Source organism: Sciurus vulgaris, assembly GCF_902686455.1.
Source record: "Sciurus vulgaris genome assembly, chromosome: 1".
NCBI lineage: Eukaryota > Metazoa > Chordata > Mammalia > Rodentia > Sciuridae > Sciurus > Sciurus vulgaris.
In genome coordinates this window covers 55,601,757-55,622,964 of record NC_136461.1, presented here as the reverse complement: position 1 = coordinate 55,622,964, position 21,208 = coordinate 55,601,757, and the positions used below count along the sequence as shown (strand labels likewise).

At 40.5% G+C, this 21,208-nt stretch overlaps 1 pseudogene across 1 annotated transcript; it reads right to left on the bottom strand.

Annotated features, from left to right (window-relative positions):
- Window positions 1–20,451: 20,451 nt before the first annotated feature.
- LOC306664776 (aldose reductase-related protein 2-like) lies at window positions 20,452–20,972 on the bottom strand (annotated as a pseudogene). The gene has a single exon. The product of its transcript is annotated as an aldose reductase-related protein 2-like (transcript).
- Between the last annotated feature and the right edge of the window lie 236 nt (window positions 20,973–21,208).

Sequence of the window (21,208 nt, the reverse complement as noted above, 5' to 3'; positions counted from 1 at the left end):
TGGGTGGTGCACAGATGACCACAAATCCACCTGCTTTGGATTTTATTTATTTATTTTTTGTGGTGCTGGGGATTGAACCCAGGGCCTTATGCAGGTGAGGGCAAACACTCTACCAACTGAGCTATATCCCAAGCCCCTGCTTTGGTTTCTCAAAACCTCATATCCAGAGGTAGTTGTAGAAGCACATGCCTGTGATCACAGCAACTCAGGAGGCTTAGGCAAGAAGATAGCAAGTTCAAGGTCAGCCTCAGCAATCTAGTAAAACTGTCTTGAAATAAAAAAATCAATAAATAAAGGGGTATAGCTCAGTGGTAAAGCACTCCTGGGTTAAATCTCCAGCACCATAAAAATTAAATCAATGAATTAGTAAAAAAAAAAAAAAAAGGTTTTTTTAAAGGAATGAGGATGTAACTCAGTTGTAGAAAGCCCCTGGGTTCAATCCCCCAATCCTAGGGGAAAAAAACTGTATCCAGAAAATAACAGTGGCATATGCTAGTTATATTTGTCCTAATATACATTAAAATAAGCACAAGGGTATTAAGTCAAAAAGTTCATATGTGTACCAAATAAATCACTTTTTTTCACCAGAAATACATACTAGGACTGAACATATAATGTTATTATGTAAAGATACCAGCAATAATAAACTAAGGCATTTTTGTCTACTAATTATTTTTACAGAGGTAATCAGGAAATACACTTATGATTGAAAAATTGGTAAACCATATATCTCACAAAATTATGGAATCTTAAAGGTGAAGTAGACCTTAACCTAAAGAATGATCAAAGTCAACCTTTTGGATCTTTGGCAATAAATACTTTGACCTTTAAGAAACTAACTTACTGATTAACATAATTTTGATTTAGGGATTTAATTCCAGTCATATGATGGGCAACAATTGAATAATAATAAAAAAAAAACCTCTGTTATGAAATAGGTAGATTAAATATGGGCTTTCTCAGACCAAAGAAGAGGATTTGATTCCAATGCTAGAGCTGGGATGGGGGACTACTTCAGCTGCACAAATATTTACTAAATGTTTATTATGTGTACAACATGTGATGGGTTACTTTAGGAAACACACAGATGAGTAAGACACTGTTCTTTTCTTTTTCATTTTTATTTTAAAATTATAATTATTAATGCATATAGATTATATAAATTGATGAGTTTCACTGTGACGTTGTACATATTATGCATTGATCATTTTGCCTGCCTATCTATCCTCTTTTGTTCTCTCCTCTCTCCCCCCTCTTCCCATCTATCCCCTTTTTCCTTCCCCTTATATTCCCTTTTCTACTTTCAGATCTTTTTTTTTTTTTTTTAATTTTTACACAAAAGAGAAAACTGCAACACTCGTCTATATAACGGGATATCCTCCAGCTCCACCCATTATCCTACAAACAACGTAATTTCATTCTTCTTTACGGTTGAATAATACTCCATTATGTATATATTCCATATTTCCTATATCCATTTGTCTGTTGATGGGCACCTAGGCTGATTTCATATTTTGGCTGTTGTGAATAGTACCACAATAAACGGGTATGCAGTCATCTTTTTTGTATGCTGACTTATTTCCTTTAGAAAAATACCCAGGAGTGGTATACTACCATGGATCACATGGTAGTTCTATTTATAGATTTTTTGAGAAACCTCCAAACTGTTTGTATGACTGTGCTTTTCATCAGAAAGAGTATAAATGAGAAGAAGGGTGAGGGGATAAGTAACATGTGGTAAGAGCTGTTGAGAGGCAGAGAAACATTAAGGATTCAAACTAAAGAAGGTGACTTTCCACTGGGGATATCCAGGAGGCCTCTATGGAAGATACAGCATTAAGGTATCCCCTAAAACATGTGCAGGATGGAATTTTGACAGATAGAAGTACAACATGGGCAAAGACCTTGGCACGGGTGAGAAAGCTCAGCAGTATGTTTTACTGGTGTATATTCATTCTCCAAACTAAAGAACAGAGTTCACACAAAGAATTGTTGCTTTGGGGGCCGGGCGCAGTGGTGCATGCCTGTAATCCCAGTGGCTCGGGAGGCTGGGGCAGGAGGATTGTGAAGTCAAAGCCAGTTTCAGCAATTTAGCAAGGTCCTAAACAACTGAGTGACAACCTGTCTCTAAATAAAATATTTTAAGAAAAGGGCTGGGAATGTGGCTCAGTGCTTGATTGAGCACCCTGGTTTCAATCACTGGTGCCAAAAAATCATTACTTTTTTTTTTTTTTTTTTTTTCTCATTTTTTTTTATTGTAAACAAATGGGATACATGTTGTTTCTTTGTACATGGAGTAAAGGCATATCATTGTGTAATCATAAATTTACATAGGGTAATGGTGTTTGATTCATTCTGTTATTTTTCCCTTCCCCCCACTTCTCTTTAACTCAGGTGACAATTTCCAGAACTGCCTCCTTCCAACAGACAGCCCCCCCCACACCATTGTTTTCATACATTTCACCAATTTTAAGTATAAAATTCAATGTTTTGATAAACATATAATTAGGTAAACACTACCACAAAAATATTCATCACCCAAAAATTTCCCTCAGAATTTTGTATTCAATCCCCTTCCCAACCTCCAACTTTTGGCAATTATTGATCTGCTTTTTAACCCTGTTTTAGCTTTTCTAGAATTTCATTAAAATGGCATCCTACATATAGTATGGACCCTTTTGTGTCTGGTTTCTTAAAGGTAGTGTAACACTTTGGGGATGCATCTATTCTACTGAATATGTCAGCTGTCTATTCCTTTTCGTTTTTGAGTAGTATTCTGTGGTGTGATCATACCATAATTTTATTTATTCATTCTCTAGGTAATGGACAGTTGCTTTGTTTATAACTTGTGATTATGAATAAAGCTGCTAAGAACAGTTGCATACAAGTATTGGTGTGGACATATGTTTTCATTCTTTTTTTTTTTTTTTTTTTTTTTTTTTTTTTTTTTATTGTAAACAAATGGGATACATGTTGTTTCTCTGTTTGTACATGGCGTAAAGGCATACCATTTGTGTAATCATAAATTTACATAGAGCAATGTTGTTTGATTCATTGTGTTATTTTTTTCCCTTCCCCCCACCCCTCCCACCCCTCTTTACCCTCTATACAGTAGTTCCTTCCTCTATACTTGCCCCCCTCCCTAACCCTAACTCTAACCCTTCCCTCCCCCCCATTATGTGTCAACCTCCACTTATTAGCGATATCATTCGTCCTTTGGCTTTTTGAGATTGGCTTATCTCACTTAGCATGATATTCTCCAATTTCATCCATTTGCCTGCAAATGTCATAATTTTATCATTCTTTATGGCTGAGTAATATTCCATAGTATATATATACCACAGTTTCTTTATCCACTCATCAATTGAAGGGCATCTAGGTTGGTTCCACAGTCTGGCTATTGTGAATTGAGCAGCTATGAACATTGATGTGGCTGTATTTCTGTAGTATGCAGATTTGAAGTCCTTTGGGTATAGGCCAAGGAGTGGGATAGCTGGGTCAAATGGTGGTTCCATTCCAAGTTTTCTAAGGAATCTCCACACTGCTTTCCATAGCGGCTGCACTAATTTGCAGCCCCACCAGCAGTGTATGAGTGTACCTTTCTCCCCACATCCTCGCCAACACCTGTTGTTGCTCGTATTCTTGATAATCGCCATTCTAATTGGGGTGAGATGGAACCTTAGGGTGGTTTTGATTTGCATTTCTCTTATTACTAGAGATGTTGAACATTTTTCCATATGTTTGTTGATTGCTTGTAGATCTTCTTCTGTGAAGTGTCTATTCATTTCCTTAGCCCATTTGTTGACTGGACTGTTTGAATTCTTGGAGTAGAGTTTTTTGAGTTCTTTATAGATTCTGGAGATTAGTGCTCTATCTGAAGTATGATTGGCAAAGATATTCTCCCACTCTGTAGGCTCTTTCTTCGCATTGCTGATAGTTTCCTTTGCTGAGAGAAAGCTTTTTAGTTTGAATCTATCCCAGTGGTTGATTCTAGCTTTTATTTCTTGTGCTATGGGAGTCCTGTTAAGGAAGTCTGGTCCTAGACCAACAAGATGAAGATTTGGACCTACTTTTTCTTCTATAATCTGCAGGGTCTCTGGTCTGATTCCGAGGTCCTTAATCCATTTTGAGTTTAGTTTCGTGCATGGTGAGAGATATGGGTTTAGTTTCATTCTGTTGCATATGGATTTCCAATTCTCCCAGCACCATTTGTTGAAGAGGCTATCTTTTCTCCATTGCATATTTTTGGCCCCTTTGTCTAGTATGAGAAAATTGTATTTATTTGGGTTTGTGTCCGTGTCCTCTATTCTGTACCATTGATCTACCTTTCTATTTTGGTACCAATACCATGCCGTTTTTGTTACTATTGCTTTGTAGTAGAGTTGAAGATCTGGTATTGCAATACCCCCTGTTTCACTCTTCCTGCTAAGGATTGCTTTAGCTATTCTGGGTTTCTTATTCTTCCAGATGAATTTCATAATTGCCTGCTCTATTTCTGTAAGGTACGTCATTGGGATTTTAATTGGAATTGCATTGAATTTGTATAGCACTTTAGGTAGTATGGCCATTTTGACAATATTAATTCTTCCTATCCAAGAACATGGAAGATCTTTCCATCTTCTAAGGTGTTCTTTAATTTCTTTCTTTAGTGTTGTATAGTTCTCATTGTAGAGGTCTTTCACCTCTTTTGTGAGATTGATTCCCAAGTATTTTATTTTTTTCGAGGCTATTGTGAATGGGGTAGTTTTCCTAATTTCTCTTTCTGAAGATTCATCACTTATGTATAAAAATGCGTTGGATTTATGGGCATTGATCTTGTAACCTGCTACTTTACTGAAATCACTTATGAGTTCTAAGAGTTTTCTGGTGGAATTTCCAGGTTCCTCTAAATATATAATCATGTCATCAGCGAACAGGGATAGTTTGAGTTCTTCTTTTCCAATTCGTATCCCTTTAATTTCTTTGGTTTGTCTAATTGCTCTGGCCAGAGTCTCAAGAACGATGTTGAATAGAAGTGGTGAAAGAGGGCATCCCTGCCTTGTTCCAGTTTTTAGGGGGAATGCTTTCAGCTTTTCACCATTTAGAATGATATTAGCCATGGGCTTAGCATAAATGGCCTTTACAATATTAAGGAATGTTCCCACTATCCCTATTTGTTCTAGTGTTTTGAGCATGAAGGGGTGCTGTATTTTATCAAATGCTTTTTCTGCGTCTATTGAAATAATCATGTGATTCTTGACTTTAAGTCTATTAATATGGTGAATTACGTTTATTGATTTCCTGATGTTGAACCAACCTTGCATCCCTGGGATGAAACCCACTTGATCATGGTGCACTATCTTTTTAATATGTTTTTGTATGCGATTTGCTAAAATTTTGTTGAGAATTTTTGCGTCGATGTTCATTAAGGATATTGGTCTGAAATTTTCTTTCCTTGATGAGTCTCTGTCTGGTTTAGGTATCAGTGTGATATTGGCTTCATAGAATGAGTTTGGGAGGGTTCCCTCCTCTTCTATTTTATGGAATACTTTGAGAAGTATTGGAATGAGCTCTTCCTTAAAGGTTTTGTAGAACTCGGTTGAGAACCCATCTGGTCCCGGACTTTTCTTTGTTGGTAGGCTTTTGATGACTTCTTCTATTTCAGTACTTGAAATTGGTCTATTTAAATTGTTTATGTCCTCCTCATTCAGTTTAGGCAATTCATATGTCTCTAGAAACCTGTTGATGTCTTCGAAATTTTCTATTTTGTTGGAGTATAGATTTTCAAAATAGCTTCTAATTATGTTTTGTATTTCCATCCTGTCTGTAGTGATATTTCCTTGTTCATTCCGAATTTTAGTGATTTGGGTTTTCTCTCGTCTTCTCTTTGTTAGTGTGGCTAAAGGTTTATCAATTTTGTTTATTTTTTCGAAGAACCAACTATTTATTTTGTCAATTTTTTGTATTGTTTCTTTTGTTTCAATTTCATTGATTTCAGCTCTGAGTTTAACAATTTCCTGTCTTCTACTACTTTTGGTGCTGTTCTGTTCTTCTTTTTCTAAGGCTTTGAGCTGTAGTGTTAGGTTGTTTATTTGTTGAGTTTTACTTCTTTTATTAAATGCGCTCCATGAAATAAATTTCCCTCTAAGTACTGCTTTCATAGTGTCCCAGAGGTTTTGATATGATGTTTCTTTGTTCTCATTTACCTCTAAGAATTTTTTAATTTCCTTCTTAATATCTTCTGTTATCCATTCATCATATAAAAGCATATTGTTTAACCTCCAGATGTTGGAATAGTTTCTATGTTTTACTCTTCCATTTATTTCTAACTTCAATCCATTATGATCTGATAGAATACATGGTAGTGTCTCTATCTTCTTGTATTTGCTAACATTAGCTTTGTGGCATAATATATGGTCTATTTTAGAGAAGGATCCATGTGCTGCTGAGAAGAAAGTGTATTCACTCTTGGTTGGATGGAATATTCTATAAATGTCCGTTAAGTCTAAATTATTGATTGTGTTGTTGAGATCTATGGTTTCTTTGCTCAATTTTTGTCTGGAAGATCTGTCCAGTGGTGAGAGCGGCGTGTTAAAATCACCTAGTATTATTGTGTTGTGGTCTATTTGGTTTCTGAAATTGAGAAGGATTTGTTTGACATACATAGATGAGCCACTGTTTGGGGCATAGATGTTTATGATTGTTATATCTTGCTGATTTATGCTTCCCTTAAGCAGTATGAAATAACCTTCTTTATCCCTTCTGACTAACTTTGGCTTGAAGTCCACATTATCGGAAATGAGGATGGATACTCCAGCTTTTTTGCTGAGTCCATGTGCATGGTATGTTTTTCCCCATCCTTTCACCTTTAATCTATGGGTATCTTTTTCTATGAGGTGAGTCTCTTGCAGGCAACATATTGTTGGATCTTTCTTTTTAATCCAGTCTGCCAGTCTATGTCTTTTGATTGATGAATTCAGGCCATTAACGTTCAGGGTTATTATAGAGAAATGATTTGGTTTCCCGGTCATTTGGTTCATTTTTAAAATTTTGTTTATTTATTTGTTTGACACAACTTGTTTCCTCCTTTATTTGACAATTCCTTTAGGATAATTCCTCCCTTTGCTGATTTGCTTCTTTGTTTTTCATCTCTTCCTCATGGAATATTTTGTTGAGAATGTTCTGTAATGCTGGCTTTCTTTTTGTAAATTCTTTTAGCTTTTGTTTATCATGGAAGGATTTTATTTCATCGTCAAATTTGAAGGTAAGTTTTGCTGGGTATAAGATTCTTGGTTGGCATCCATTTTCTTTCAGGGCTTGAAAAATGTTGTTCCAGGACCTTCTAGCTTTTAGGGTCTGGATTGAAAAATCTGCTGATATGCGTATTGGTTTCCCCCTGAATGTAATTTGGTTCTTTTCTCTCACAGCCTTTAAAATTCTGTCTTTATTTTGTATGTTAGGTATTTTCATTATAATGTGCCTTGGTGTGGGTCTGTTGTAATTTTGTGTATTTGGAGTCCTGTAAGCCTCTTGAACTTGATTTTCCATTTCATTCTTCAGATTTGGGAAATTTTCTGATATTATTTCATTGAATAGGTTGTTCATTCCTTTGGCTTGTTTCTCTAGGCCTTCCTCAATCCCAATAATTCTTAAATTTGGCCTTTTCATGATATCCCATAGTTCTTGTAGATTCTGTTCATGATTTCTTACCATCTTCTCTGTTTGTTCAGCTTTGTTTTCAAGGTTAAATATTTTGTCTTCAATGTCTGAGGTTCTGTCTTCCAGGTGTTCTATCCTATTGGATATGCTTTCTATGGAGTTCTTAATTTGGTTTATTGTTTCCTTCATGTCAAGGATTTCTGTTTGGTTTTTTTTTCAATATCTCTAACTCTTTATTGAAATGATCTTTTGCTTCCTGTATTGCTCTTTTAACTGTCGATTGGTGCGATCAATCAATGCTTGCATTTGCTCTTTCATCTCATCATTCAATGCTTGCATTTGCTCTTTCATCTCCTCGTTTGCTTCTCTGATCATTTTAATTATGTACATTCTGAACTCCTTTTCTGTCATTTCTTCTGCCATGCTGTCATTGGGTTTTATTGATGTAACATCTAGATTTGTTTGCAGCATTTTCTTTCCTTGTTTTCTCATGTTGTTCAGATATCAGTGGACCGCTGAGATATTGCAGATTTCCTCTGTTGATTTACAATGACCCTGAAGATTTCTATATATATCCCCTCTTAGCCTTCAGTAGGCTGAAGTCTTGGAGGAGGTTGATAATGCGGTGCTCCACAAGGAAGCTGCCTCTCTAGGAGTGGTGGCCTTCAGGTGGGGTATATTCCCTGCTAGTGGGCAGAGGTGCCTCCACTTGTTGACCAATGGTCATCCAAAGGGGACCTAGGCTGTGGGCTGAGGCAAGGCCTGTTTGGGCCTGAGCCTCTGGTTTTACCGTCCTTGTGGGAAACCTCACCCAGCAGGGAAGACTCACCCGGTGGGGAGGTCTCGCTGGTCAGTTTCCTCCTAGAGGTTCCCCTCAATTTACATCTACTGCCTGGGCTGGGCTGCCTTCCTCTGCAAAGTTTCCAGGGGCCCGGCCCTACCTCCTGGGCCTGGGAGCCTCACCCTTCGCAGATGAATCTCCTTAGGCTGCCCCTCCTCAGAGAATTTGCCCATAGGCCTGGAACCTTCGCTCTGCCCTAAGCCTGTCTCTGTGCGGCTCTTCCACCCAGAAGCCTCCTAGATCCTGGGACCCTGTTCTGCACCTAATCTCCTGGCTGCGTGGCCCTTCCTCTGAGCAGCCACCTGTGGCCCCGAACAATCGCTCTGAGTCCCAGAGACCCGCCACAGGCCTCTTCCTCCAGACAGCTGCCCAGTATGCCGGTGCGGTCACTAGGAGTCCAAGAAACTCACTTCGTGCCTCCTCCTCCCACCAACCACCCGTAGCCCGGGGCAATCAATCACTCCGAGTCGAAGTGACCCTGCCCGTTCCTCCTCCTTCTCCAGATAACCCCCCGGGTGTTCAGGAGCAGTCCCTCTGAGTGGCTCTGAATCCACGTGACCCGCTGCACGGGTCCTCTGGGCCACCGCCCGGAGCTCTGGTGTGGTCCCTCAAGACCAAGCGTCCCACCACGCTTCTCCTCCAGGCAGCCCCCCTGTGTTCAGGAGCTGTCACTTTAAGACCAAATAACTCACCACTCGCCTTCTCCTCTGAGCAGCCGCCTGGAGCGCTAATGCAGTCACTGCGAGTCCAAAGGACCCGCCGCGCTCCTTCTCCTCCTTCTCCTACTCCTCCGGGCAGGCCCCGGGGTTCAGAAGTGGTCAGGGTCCAAACAGCTCGCCACGCAGCCCCTTCTCTGGCAACCGCCTGTAGTTCCCGTATAGTCGCCCGAATCCAAGCGGCTGCTCCTCTTCCTCCTCGTCCTCAGGGCAGGCCCCGGGGTGCAGAAGCGTCGTTCTGATTCCAAACAGCTCGCCGCGCAGCTTCTCCTCTGGCAACCGCCTGCAGCTCTGGCGCAGTCTCTCCGAATCCAAGTGGCCACGCTCCTCTCCTCCTCCTCAGGGCAGGCCCCGGTGTCCTGAGTCCACACAGTTCTCCCCGCCTCTCCTCCCCCGGGCAGCCGCCGGAGCCCCAGTGGTTGCTCCGAGTCCCAGCGCTGTGCCGACCGGCCTCCTCTATGGCGCTCCAGCGGGGGGAGGGGCGTCTCGCCGGCAGTTCTACTTCACAAAGTTTCCTGCGTTCCAGGACCCCCGTCCCATCCGGGATGCCCCCCCAGGGGGTGAGAGTCACCCGGCTACTTTGAGTTGGTCCCAAGCGTCTCAATATCTCCTCTCTTGAATCCTGAGTTCTGGAGCAACACGTAATGCAGCCACCCTCTAGGCCGCCATCTTGAAAACCCAAAATCATTACTTTTAAACCATTAAGAAAATATGTGTCTATTTCCATACTCATGTTCACTGCAGCATTACTTTAAAGCCTGAGAGATGGAAGCAACCTAAATGTCCATCGGCAGAGGACTGGATGAAGAAAACGTGGTATCCATGCAGTAGAATACTGTGCAGTATTAAAAAGGAAGGAAATCTTGTCATATGCAACAACACGGACACACCCTGAGAACATTATGCTAAGTGGAGTGAACCCGTCACAAAAAGACATATGTTGCCTGATTCTGCTTATGAGAGGAATTGAAAGTAATTAAACACTTAGAAAGTAGAATGGTGGTTTCCATGGGTACAAAGGAAGGGGAAGAGAGCTGTTCAATGGATATAATATTTGAGCTCTGCAAAGTGAAAAAGTTCCGGAGATCTGCCGCACAGCAATATACATAAAGTTAATACTATTGTACTGCATTCTTAAAAGTGTCAAGTTGGAAAATTTTATGTTTTTTAGATTTGTTTTGTTTTGTCTTTTGTGGTGCTGGGGATCGAACTCGAGACCTTGTGCATGCCAGGCAGACTCTCTACCACTGAGCCACATCCCCAGCCCCTGCTTTTTTTATCATAATAAAAATAGAATAAAATATGTATGTATATCAATACTTAATCAATTTGGTGGGAGGAGTGAGGGTGGGTAATTTATTGGTTCGCAGAACCTAAGGAAGGTTAAGGATGCATCAGATCCTTAAGAAAAACTGCAACTAGGAACCCAAAGAAGCCCCTAGGTGTCGCTCTCTGCTTCCTGGCTTGTTCTCTTATTGCAAATTGGCTTTCTCCACAGGGTGGCCAAACGTGGCTGATAACAAGTCTCAGGTCTCACACTTTAGACTTTCTGTCACAAGAAAGTGTGTCTGATGTCTATTTTAACATGTTGAAAAGAACTCTTAGTGGCCAGAAGCTCTCTGACTGACTGATGACAGGAATGGAGATCTGATCTTGTAAAAAGAACCTGGTAAGTCCTGTGGAAACCCTGAGACTGGGAGACGTCTGGATTAGCTTATCACCACTACACTGTTCAATAACAAAAACCACCAAGCTAGCAGCTTAATGCAACTGTCCTCTGCTTTGATGGCTCTCCAATTGGTTAGCCAGCTCTGCTTCAGGCTGCAGTGATCAGCATGGCTGTCTTCCACACACTGGTCAAACTCCTGGGCAAGAAGGCTAGCCAGGGAACATCCAAGGCCTCTGAAGTTTTGGCTCAGAACCATCCTAACACTGTCACTACCACCCACAGGACATAAGCCAAGGGGCCGAGAAATACTTTCTGCCCACAGTTAGGCTACAGTGAAAGTGGGCAGGAGAGAAGGAGGAAGGATGACTCTGATCATTTAATACCATGGGGTGACCACGAGGAACCCTTGTCTGAAGAAGATGGGGTGCTGGAGAAACAAGACGATAGGTGTCCACGATGGTATTATTACATAGCTACAAACACAGTAAAATGAAGGAGTAAGTAGATCTTGTCAATTCCAAAACACTGAGGTAGAGAGTCACTGGGAGTGAACTAGTTGTCTCTTACCATGTAGCAAGCATTGTACCAGAAGTTTTACAGATATCATCTCGAAGCAGCAACCAAAGCTATTATTAACCTTAAACAATACCATTTTGCACATACATCCTTTTCAGAATGTGTCCTTGAAGACTCCAAGTTAACATCTCTTTTTTCATTTGTTGTTTCTCTAAAAGTAGGCCATGACTTAAAGTTTTTAATTTCTTCATCTATGAAACAAAATGATTAGCAATGACCAAGCCATGGTTGAGAGAAACATTCTGGAACCAGTTCTATCTGAGGTTAAATTCAAGCTTGGCCATTTACAGATCCAATGCCTTTACAATCTCTTTCACTATCAGTTTTCTTGTGTGTCAAATGTATATAATAATATAAATCATATAGGTATATAAATTAAATAAGACTACATTTATAAAATGTACATTGTGGAGTCTGGCACATAAGTATTCAATGTTAGTTTTTTTGGTTGTGGAGATAACATGAAATATGGCAAAATTCCCATATGGACTGCAATGCTTTTCTCCATTCCATACTAAAAATCAAACGCCATTATAGAATGGAAAAACTCTCAAGTGAAATGATGCAGAAATTTACATAGGAAAAAAAAAAGTAAAACACTGACATCTTTAGCACTATACTTGAGACCAGACCAAAATTCTATTGGAAATAAAAAAAAAAACAGTTGTTTTGTCAACTATTTCTCTCTGTGTATTTAGTATTTCAGGTAGTAGCAGTGCACCTGTAGATAGATTATTGTTAAATTCTCTTAAGTACAGCTTAAGCACCAATTTGCAGGGATGACTCCATTATTATAATGAGGAAGAGGTATTAAAAGTCAGCATATTTCTTCCTTGTGCTTTATCTTCCTTCACATAATCAGAGCCAAAATATTCATACTAGTAAACATGTATAAAGGCAATTTATAGTATAAATTAGGTTGTCAAATTGCTACTTTCTCACTTGACAGAGTGAAGAATATTCTTGAAGAATAGGGCCTGTTATGGAAATAGTAAAATTTCTGAGGGGAGCAGATAACTTCAGTTACCTCAGGGAGAGGAACTTCAGACCTCATGTCTGGTTATGGACTCACTCCTTGGCACCTTGCCTACCTCATCCACTTCCTGGGCTTCATTGTCTGCTCCAAGTGCTTTCTCTGTAGAAGCCCAGGATTACAACTTTTTCATTCTATGCCTCAGGAAAGAAAGTGTCCCTCGAAAATATCCCACAGAAGGATCAGAATGATCTATCCTGGAAACCATAATCATCCTTTAGAATAATCCATTTCTCTAGAGAGACGAGGTGCTATGATTGACCAGAACAAGGTCCTGTTCCCATCCCTATGGACCTGAGCAGGGTGATGGACCATAATCAACATTCCCATCACAACTACTTGGAAAGAGGGAAGGACAGGTTCCCCAAGGTTGAAGGTAACTGTTAGCAGATGAAGGTGGGGAAGGGAGAAGTATTCTGCACTGATAAAGATAGTAGATGTCTCCAGCCTTGGGTTCATTAGAGTGTGGGCATGTTAAACATTTTGGTTATAGTCTTCTCTGGATGTGTCTGAAAGTCTGTTGGGGTCCTATGTCCTATGATCTATTTATATGAAAGACCTTGGACCTTCCTTGCAAAATCTTCAATCCAGAGCAAGAGATTGTCATGATACAGAAGTATGCTTTAAAGATAATAAGCTATGATAAAGGATAAGTAATGATTATGGAATGGAACTATTACAGTCTGTTTACTACTCTGTTTATTTATTGGTCCAACCCCTGTGAAGTCTTACCTGAGTCCTAGAAAAGGATACAATAAAAATGTGAGTAAATATGAAAAAATTACTTCACTGTGATCTCTATGGGACTCTGAAATGCAAGAGATCAGCACCATTCATGAGAATAGCTTCTGCAGTACCTGAGGCTAAGGTCAGCAGTGGGAATGTCTTATACAAAGGTATAAATGCCCAGAGGCATGACTTATTGGGAGCCACCTTTGTAAGTTAGCTACCATAGCCAGAAAATGCAGTTTTGTAGCTGTATTGATTCTGTTTTCCCAACAGCCTATCTGGAAAACACATTAGAACTAAAAATATTATTCACTTATTCATGCATTCATTAATTCATTGAACAGATGTTTATGCAATATGTACCAGACACTGTGCACAGTAGGGAAGAAATGAAAAGGAACATGACATAGTCATTGAAATGAATGCAGACATGGGAACACACAGCTACAATGTAGTGGAATAAGGGCTAGAGAAGAGGTGGGCAGGGGTGTGGGAACACAGAAGAGATGGAACAGGGTGTGAAAGAAGATTTCTTTCCTAAAGGGCAACAACTAATTTGAGTTTCAAAAGATGCATATGAATATTCACCCAGCACATTAGGTAAGAAGAGCCATTCTCAGAAGGAACAGCGTAGTAGAAAGCATAAAAGGGTGTATTTAGGGCCCTGAATGGGATCAATGCCGGGTTGAGGGTTTGGCCAGTGAAGTAGTTCACCATGCCAAACTTGTCAAGGATTTTGTATCCCACGCTGGGGAGTTAGGACATTATCTGGTGGGGAATGGGAACCCTTTTAAAACTCTTTAAGAACGGGATATTAATAGAAAATTATTTTAAAAGCTCACTGTAACTGCACTGTGTGGGTTATGGATTGGAGGTAGCCGAGAACGGAGGAAGTTGAGTCATTAAAAGATGTGGGTAGTGGTCCCAACTGGGAATTGGCGAGGGCTTAAAATAAGGCACTATGCAATGACAGAGGGAGAAAAAGAATAAAGGAGGAATGAGAAGATTTGGTGACTGGTTGGATGTGGACAGTGAAGGGGGCTTTTTTTTTTTTTTTTTTTTTTTTGCATAGTGCTTGATTAGGATAGGTGAGGTGAAGCTGCTCTGTGATCACGACAAACCCCGAATTCTCTAGAGCTTAACCTCATGGCTTTTTTTTCTTACTAATGCAATCTCCTTCCTTTGACGGTATCTGCTGGGAATTCTTATCCTCTAAGGATGCCACCACAGGAAGCCAGAACATGCCAAATATGCCTCATTGCATAAAGATTTTTGAGCAGAAAAGCTCTCAGTCTTTCCTTGATTTCCCTAAAAGCAGAATATAAACTTATAAGGTGTTCCCTCCTCCCACCTCTACCTGGAAGGGTAGAAGTTAATTACCAGGAAAGACTCTCACTAACTCAGAGATGGCAGTCAAGGTTACTCCACTGGTTTACCCTCAAGGCCCACAGTGTCCACCTCTGGAGACCTAAAACTGCTTTCCCTTGTTTGTCACTTGTCTTCATTGTTCTCTGTGGAAGATGTTGTATAAACCAGAGTTCTGAGCCACTGCTCTGAGTTGCCTTTTGTTGAGACTTCTCCTGTGTGATCAGCACTGCACTCATAATAAAGTGGCTTGTCCTTCTCTTGTTAAACCTCTCCTTTTCTTACAGGTCCTGACTATGAACTTTTGAGGGTTAAGAGAAAATTGTTTCCTCCTCAACACCCTAACCAAGGGGAAGGGGGAGTGGCAGAGGAGTAGCATATCTTAAGTGCCTTGACTTGGAAAAGATGGTAACACTTCCATTCCTGGTTCCCTGTCAAGAACTAGATGGAAGGACCCAACCCGATTATGAGAGGGGTGAGAAAATGTTTAGAAACATGAATATTGATGTTCTTATCATTAATAGTATAGATTAACAGTATAGACTCTGAAACATGCTGTGGGGGTCTAAATCTCAGCTCCTCTACTTATTAGCTATGTAGCCATGAGGAAAGTGTCTGTTTCCTCCTTTGTAAATGACATTAACAGTAGTCTTCACTTAATAGACTTCTTTTGAAAATTAAATAAACTAATGTATATAAAATACTGAGTGCCTAGGATATGGTAGGCACTTAGTATTTTATGTTCGTATTAGCCATCTCAAGATGATTCCAATATTTCATTCTGAATGACCACAGGAAAAGGGGGAAAGGAGGGGTGTGGAACAAACTTTAGGGAGGAGAAGCAAATGTGTAAGCATGTTGAGTTTGCAATATCTATGCAACCTCGAGGGAAGATCATTCCTAGGCAGTCACAAGTTTGGGAGACAGGTTGGTGCTGAGAGTATAAACCTAGGAATCATCAACAAATACGTGATGCCTTGAACCTTGGGCATGGGTGAGATTGCCCTGGGTAGGTAAATAAGTTCAAGGAAAAAAGATTTTGAGAATGGAACCCTAGAAAATACCATTTAAAAAGAGGAAATAAAATGCCCACATAGATATACCTGTTATAGGAAACTGAAGCAGCACAAAGATGCTCCTTTAAACCCCAATTCTTGTGATCAACTCAGAAAAATTTCAGACATGTCAATCAGAGTAACAGGCATGAGTTTATTGAAGAGAGAGTAAAAGGGAAAGGGGACAATGTCAAGGGAGAGAGTGGATCCTCTCAGAGGAGGGGGACAGTGCGCCTCTCCTGCACTCCAGTTTTATTGGGGATACCAGAGAAATTTCCAGAGAGTTCTGCCCAGGTCCACCTCTTGACTGACAGAAAAATGACGTCAGGTTTTCAAGTACCCACTACCCTGACAACTCTACGTCAGTTTGACCCATGCTGACTGATTCTAACTGGATTCTTAACTATAAATTCTTATATATGTTAAAGTTAAGAGAAAATTATCCTCATCTCCCTGGGTTTTAAGCTCTGGTCTGTGAAAAGGATGGCAAAATTCTCTCCCTTCAGAGTAACTTGGGTTCCTCCTATCAACATTATTTCAAGCTTTCATTTCTCCTTCAGATCACAGGTAGTTTGCTGAGTCATGTGACATAACCTCTCCACTTAAGCCAGGCAAGCAGCAGGTAAATTGCTCCTTGAAAGAAATAAAATGTGAGGTCAGTGCAGTGGGCCCATTTTATAGAATTATTCCCTTAGCCTCATGTTCCCACCACTTGCATGATCTGTCCCTGTCACAATCAGATCAGGAAGAGGAAACCAAGAGAAAGTAGAAGGGGAGTTTGAGAGAGCACTAATCATTTAATAACAACAACTTACCAATATTTAATTTTGCATTTAATACAATAATGGTAGTTGATATCAACAACAGAAAGGGTCTGGGGATGTGACTCAGTGGTAGTGTCCCTGGATTCAATCCTCAGTACAAATAATAAATAAATAAATAAATCACAGCTGCCAATGCATCTCTGCCCGCGTGAACCTGCTGGGTGTCGCCTGGTCATGGCAGGCAGCAGGCGGGTGCTGGGTTTGCCCTGCAGTCTGGCTCCTGCCCCGGTTCTCCAGCTGCCTACAACCAGCGTACCCTACAACCTCGTGGATCTCCTTTCTGGGCAGCCGGGTGCAGGACACGCCTGCTGGGAAAGATAAGGAGGCATGACAGCACCCCAGCTGTCAGTCTGCCATCGTCTGCCTAATAAAATCTCTTGTGTGAGTTCCTGCGTCAGGAGTGGTTTGTCTGGGTGCCTTTTCACTTTTCACTCTTCTCTTAATAAAAGAAGGATCTTCCTGTTTCTATAAGGAATGCCAATGCCAATGTAAAAGATAGAAATAAGACTTGAGGAGCAGCAAAAAGTTAAAAAACATACAAGATAAAATGGCTTAAGTACTAATCCAATTTCCTGCTCCATAGTAGCAATTGCATGAATCTATCATAGGTTCATAATAAATTTGGGAGAAGCAAATTGTTCTTGTTCTGTGGACAATGGGCACACACATGCACTGGACCACCAAGGGACCCTGGCCCAGCCCAAGAAAGGGTATTTCTGAAAACCTACAACATAGTAACAGTAACTTAACCTCTGACTAGAAACAGGCACATCTGGGGAGATTTCCTTTGCAGCTTTTATCATGAACTATTTGGTGTCATTTCAAGTCATTACTATTTTTAAATTTCTAAAATTTCAACCATCTAAACTTTAGTATACTGCCACCAAGTGGCTGGAGGGTCTATAAAATTAAGAACACATCGTATTTTTTTTCTATATTTTATTCTTTTTGAGACTGCATTTTATTCTACTCAAACTGAGGAAGTTCCCATGTCTGTAAAAGTAAAAATGATTGGAATTTGTTAGAAAATAGGTATGGGGAGATCGTTGGTTTGAACCTCCACAAAAGGCAATTTTTTTTTAAAAAAAAGGGAGGGGGCAAATAAAGGTATAAAAAGGACAATAGGAAAGCTGAAAAATATTGTCACTTCTTCCAGACCTCATAATCTGTGTGGGGAAAGGGTAAAAGAAGCTGCCTTCTCCAGAGAAGACAGAAAGTGGGGGCAGGGACTCACAGACTTTTCACCATTCTGAACTACTAAATAAAAACTGGACCGTGACTAAGCCACATATAGTAGGTGTTTAGTGAAGAATTTGTAGAAGAGAATCTCTTGCCCAGACTGACCTTTGCCCTGGCTTTTGGGAAGTAAACTGGGCCCTGGGGCTGTTGTTGATCAGAACATCTTTGTGAGTCACACTGGATAGCCTAACAATGCAATTCAGGGTGGGAGCTGGCCACGCCTGCATAGTCTTAGGGAGGGGACTGGCCACAGCAGAAAGTGTGACTTAAGGAGAGGGCTTTGGTCACATGATTTCAGTAACCTAGAAATTGATTACCATGTGGGAAATCAATTAATCAGGCCTTTGTGATGAAGTCCCACTAAAAACTTTGGTAAGGTGCTCAGGTGAGCTTCCCTGGTCAGCAGTACTCCATGACAATTCTGAGAGAGCCAGTTTTCTTGATTCCACGAAGGAGCTTAACGAGAGCGCCACACTGGGTACTCCTCCTGCACCCTGCACATCGCCCTGTGAGCCTCCTCCCTTGGCTGATTCTCATCTGTGTCCTTTCCCTGCAATAAAATACAATCCTAAACATAACAGCTTTCGGGGATTTCTTGAATCTTTCTGTTGAACTGTCAAACCTGAGGGCTCCAGGATTTGATACCCCCGAACCTGGTGTCAGAAAGTAGTGGCAGTTTTGAGGCGTGACCTCCAGTCTTGTAGTTGATCTTTGTAGTTTTCCTCAAAGTAGGAAAAAGTCTGCGGATTTGACTTTCTTTGCCTTCTGACAGAATAAAGTTTGTATTTTAAGAAATCTGTATACTTTATAAATAAAACATTCCTTAGGCTCCTTTACCCAGTATTCCTTTAAAATATGTTCATGAAATCATTCAGTAGATACCTTTTGAGTTTAATAGAGGTGTTTAAAGTAGTTAAGAACTCATTCGAATTATTTTTTACCAGATTTTTAAAATTAAAGTGAAAATAACATATTAATACTTAGTAATTATATGATGTTTGGTAAATCACAATTTCTTTGGGTTTGAGATAGGAATTTGGGACTAAAGGGAGAGATGCAGAGTCTCAGAGGAAGTGCTCTTGACCCTGGCCCTTGTAACGTGAGGGTGTAAGGCCCCCAAAAAGGAAACCCCAACTCTGTCCCATGGATACGGCAACCCCAATCAACCACAGGAGGCGTCACTTGATGTAAAACGCAAGAGGTGTTTATTCCAGCGCGCTGGGACCCAACTCGAGGAGTCGAGTCCCTAGCAGAAAATCTTGTAGGTTTATAAAGGCAGAGACCACACATCGGGAGGGGTTGCACATGAAAGGGGAAAGGGGAACAAAGCTGCCGGGAAATTTCAAAGGGGGTCTGGGTTTGCTGATAACATACAACATGTTTCACAATGTTTTACAACAGGGTGTAGATTCTGGTCAATAGTTTCTGGTAATCCTACTGTTTGAGCACTATCTGGCTATCAGGCTCAATTTACTCTTTTACTCTCTGTTTGGGGCTGTTTCCTGGAACAGCTTTAAGGGCTTTGTTCCCATTACTGGGAGGGAGACCTTAGGGAGTTGAGATAAAACAGACAGCTTAAAAAAATGTCCATTCTTTCAAGGGCAGTGTGTAAGCACAGGGGAAGCTGACACAAAATTATGTAAGATGGCTTCACCGCTAGTCCATACTCTAGCACTATCCCTCTATGAATGATAACATCCCACACCATCAGGTTGCTCTCTCCCCCTCTGGAGATGGTCCCCATTCTCCCTTGATTATGTCTTTACCATCTTAAATAAACCTGTCTATGCCTTTGTCACATGCTGAAATTCTTTCCCATCACATATGCCAAGAACCCATTCTCAGACCCTTCTTTGGAGATATCTCTTCTCCTGTGATGTTATTTCTAAAACTAAAGATAAAGACCTTTTCCATAAGTACTAGTTGAGGATTAAGGATTAGTGAAAATGAAGACATATTATTAGTGAAAATGAAGATATATTCTTAATTTTTTTTTAACTTTTATTACTTTTCATTCTTTTGATCTTCGTAGTGTTAGCAGAGTTCCTGTTGTTTAACAAACGTTTGATCAGATCGAATTAGTTGAAGAAATTGTCATTTGCTCATTTGAGTCATACTTCCCTGTGATACTGTTCTCTTGGTTCAGCATAGAGATCTAAATAAAACCTTGCCTAGGGGGAGGGAGGAGGAAAGGGGGAAGGATGGCACAGGGAAGGAGATTGAGCAATTTATGTGAATGTATGACTCCAACTATTATGTATAATTAAAATACACCAATAAAAAAATTTAAAAGGAAACTTGCTTAGATTCTGACCTATGACAAGGTTGGGCACAGTAGTTCACATAAGCTTGGCTAAAATAGGACTCAGGAGGAGCTATATCCTCTTCAGTGAAGAGAAGAATCCACCAAATAATTCCATCAGGAAATTGAGCTTCTGTATTTGGCACTGAAAGGATAGTCCACCAAATGAGGCTTGCCAGCCAGAACACAGACCCTCCAGTTTTTATTGAAGCTGAATATGATGTTATCTCCTCATTCAATTTGAAGTCAATGACCTGAAAGTTCTGTACGAAGCATGCCCATGTCACAGACCTGGGGATCACCACCATATGCCTCAGGATCTAGAACCAGATCAGAATCTGGGCCAGGGATTTTTTTTTTTTTTTTTTTTTTTGTGCTTTATAATAGTCTCCTTAATTGGGATTCTCCAGTAGTGAGGGGTCTTTTGGCTTGGACCAAGGTCTATCTGAAGAGCCCAGGTGGCTCTAGGTTGAGACAATGAGGCCCTGGGAGTGGCAGTACTGGATCAGTTTCTCCTGGTGAGGTATGGGTGACACATGACCAGATTAGTCACTGGTTCATATCTGAGCCCAGGCTTACTCAAGATGAAAGTGGTTGAAGTAGAAGACACCAAGGGCTGTCACCAATCTCTCATCCATCATCTCCTCCATGACCTCCCAGGCATCTGAGGACACTAACTTACTGATGGAGGCTGCTGCTTTTATCATCTTTGGGGAATAACTCCTATCCAGGTTGAAATCCCTGTGACCAGTGAATAAGATAGATGTCCAGACAGTCCAGTTTCAGATCCTTGAAGGTCTTCTGACAGGTTTCCTTCAGGAGGTTTCTCTCAAAGAAGGTACACCACAACTTTCTGACAATGAAGAGGTCCTCCTGTGGTACAAATTTGTCTTGGACCTCGAATGGCTTCTCCCACCTCATTCTCACTCTAATGGATGCATGCACAATCTATGTGGAGATAACCTACATCAGTGGCCACTTTCATACTTCTTTGATTTTCGACTGGGGTAGACTTCAGGTGCCCAGACTCAAAATGGGCCTCTTGGCTTTGGTGCTGAGCTCCACAAAGGTGGCCACGGTGGTGCAGAAATAGTTCTGAGAAAGAGACACATGTCTAGTGTCATGTCATTTTTAAAAATTTTAGCCAAATATCTAGCACATAGTACATGTTCCATAAATATGAAATGACAGTATTCTAAGTTTTTTATATATAAGATTCAT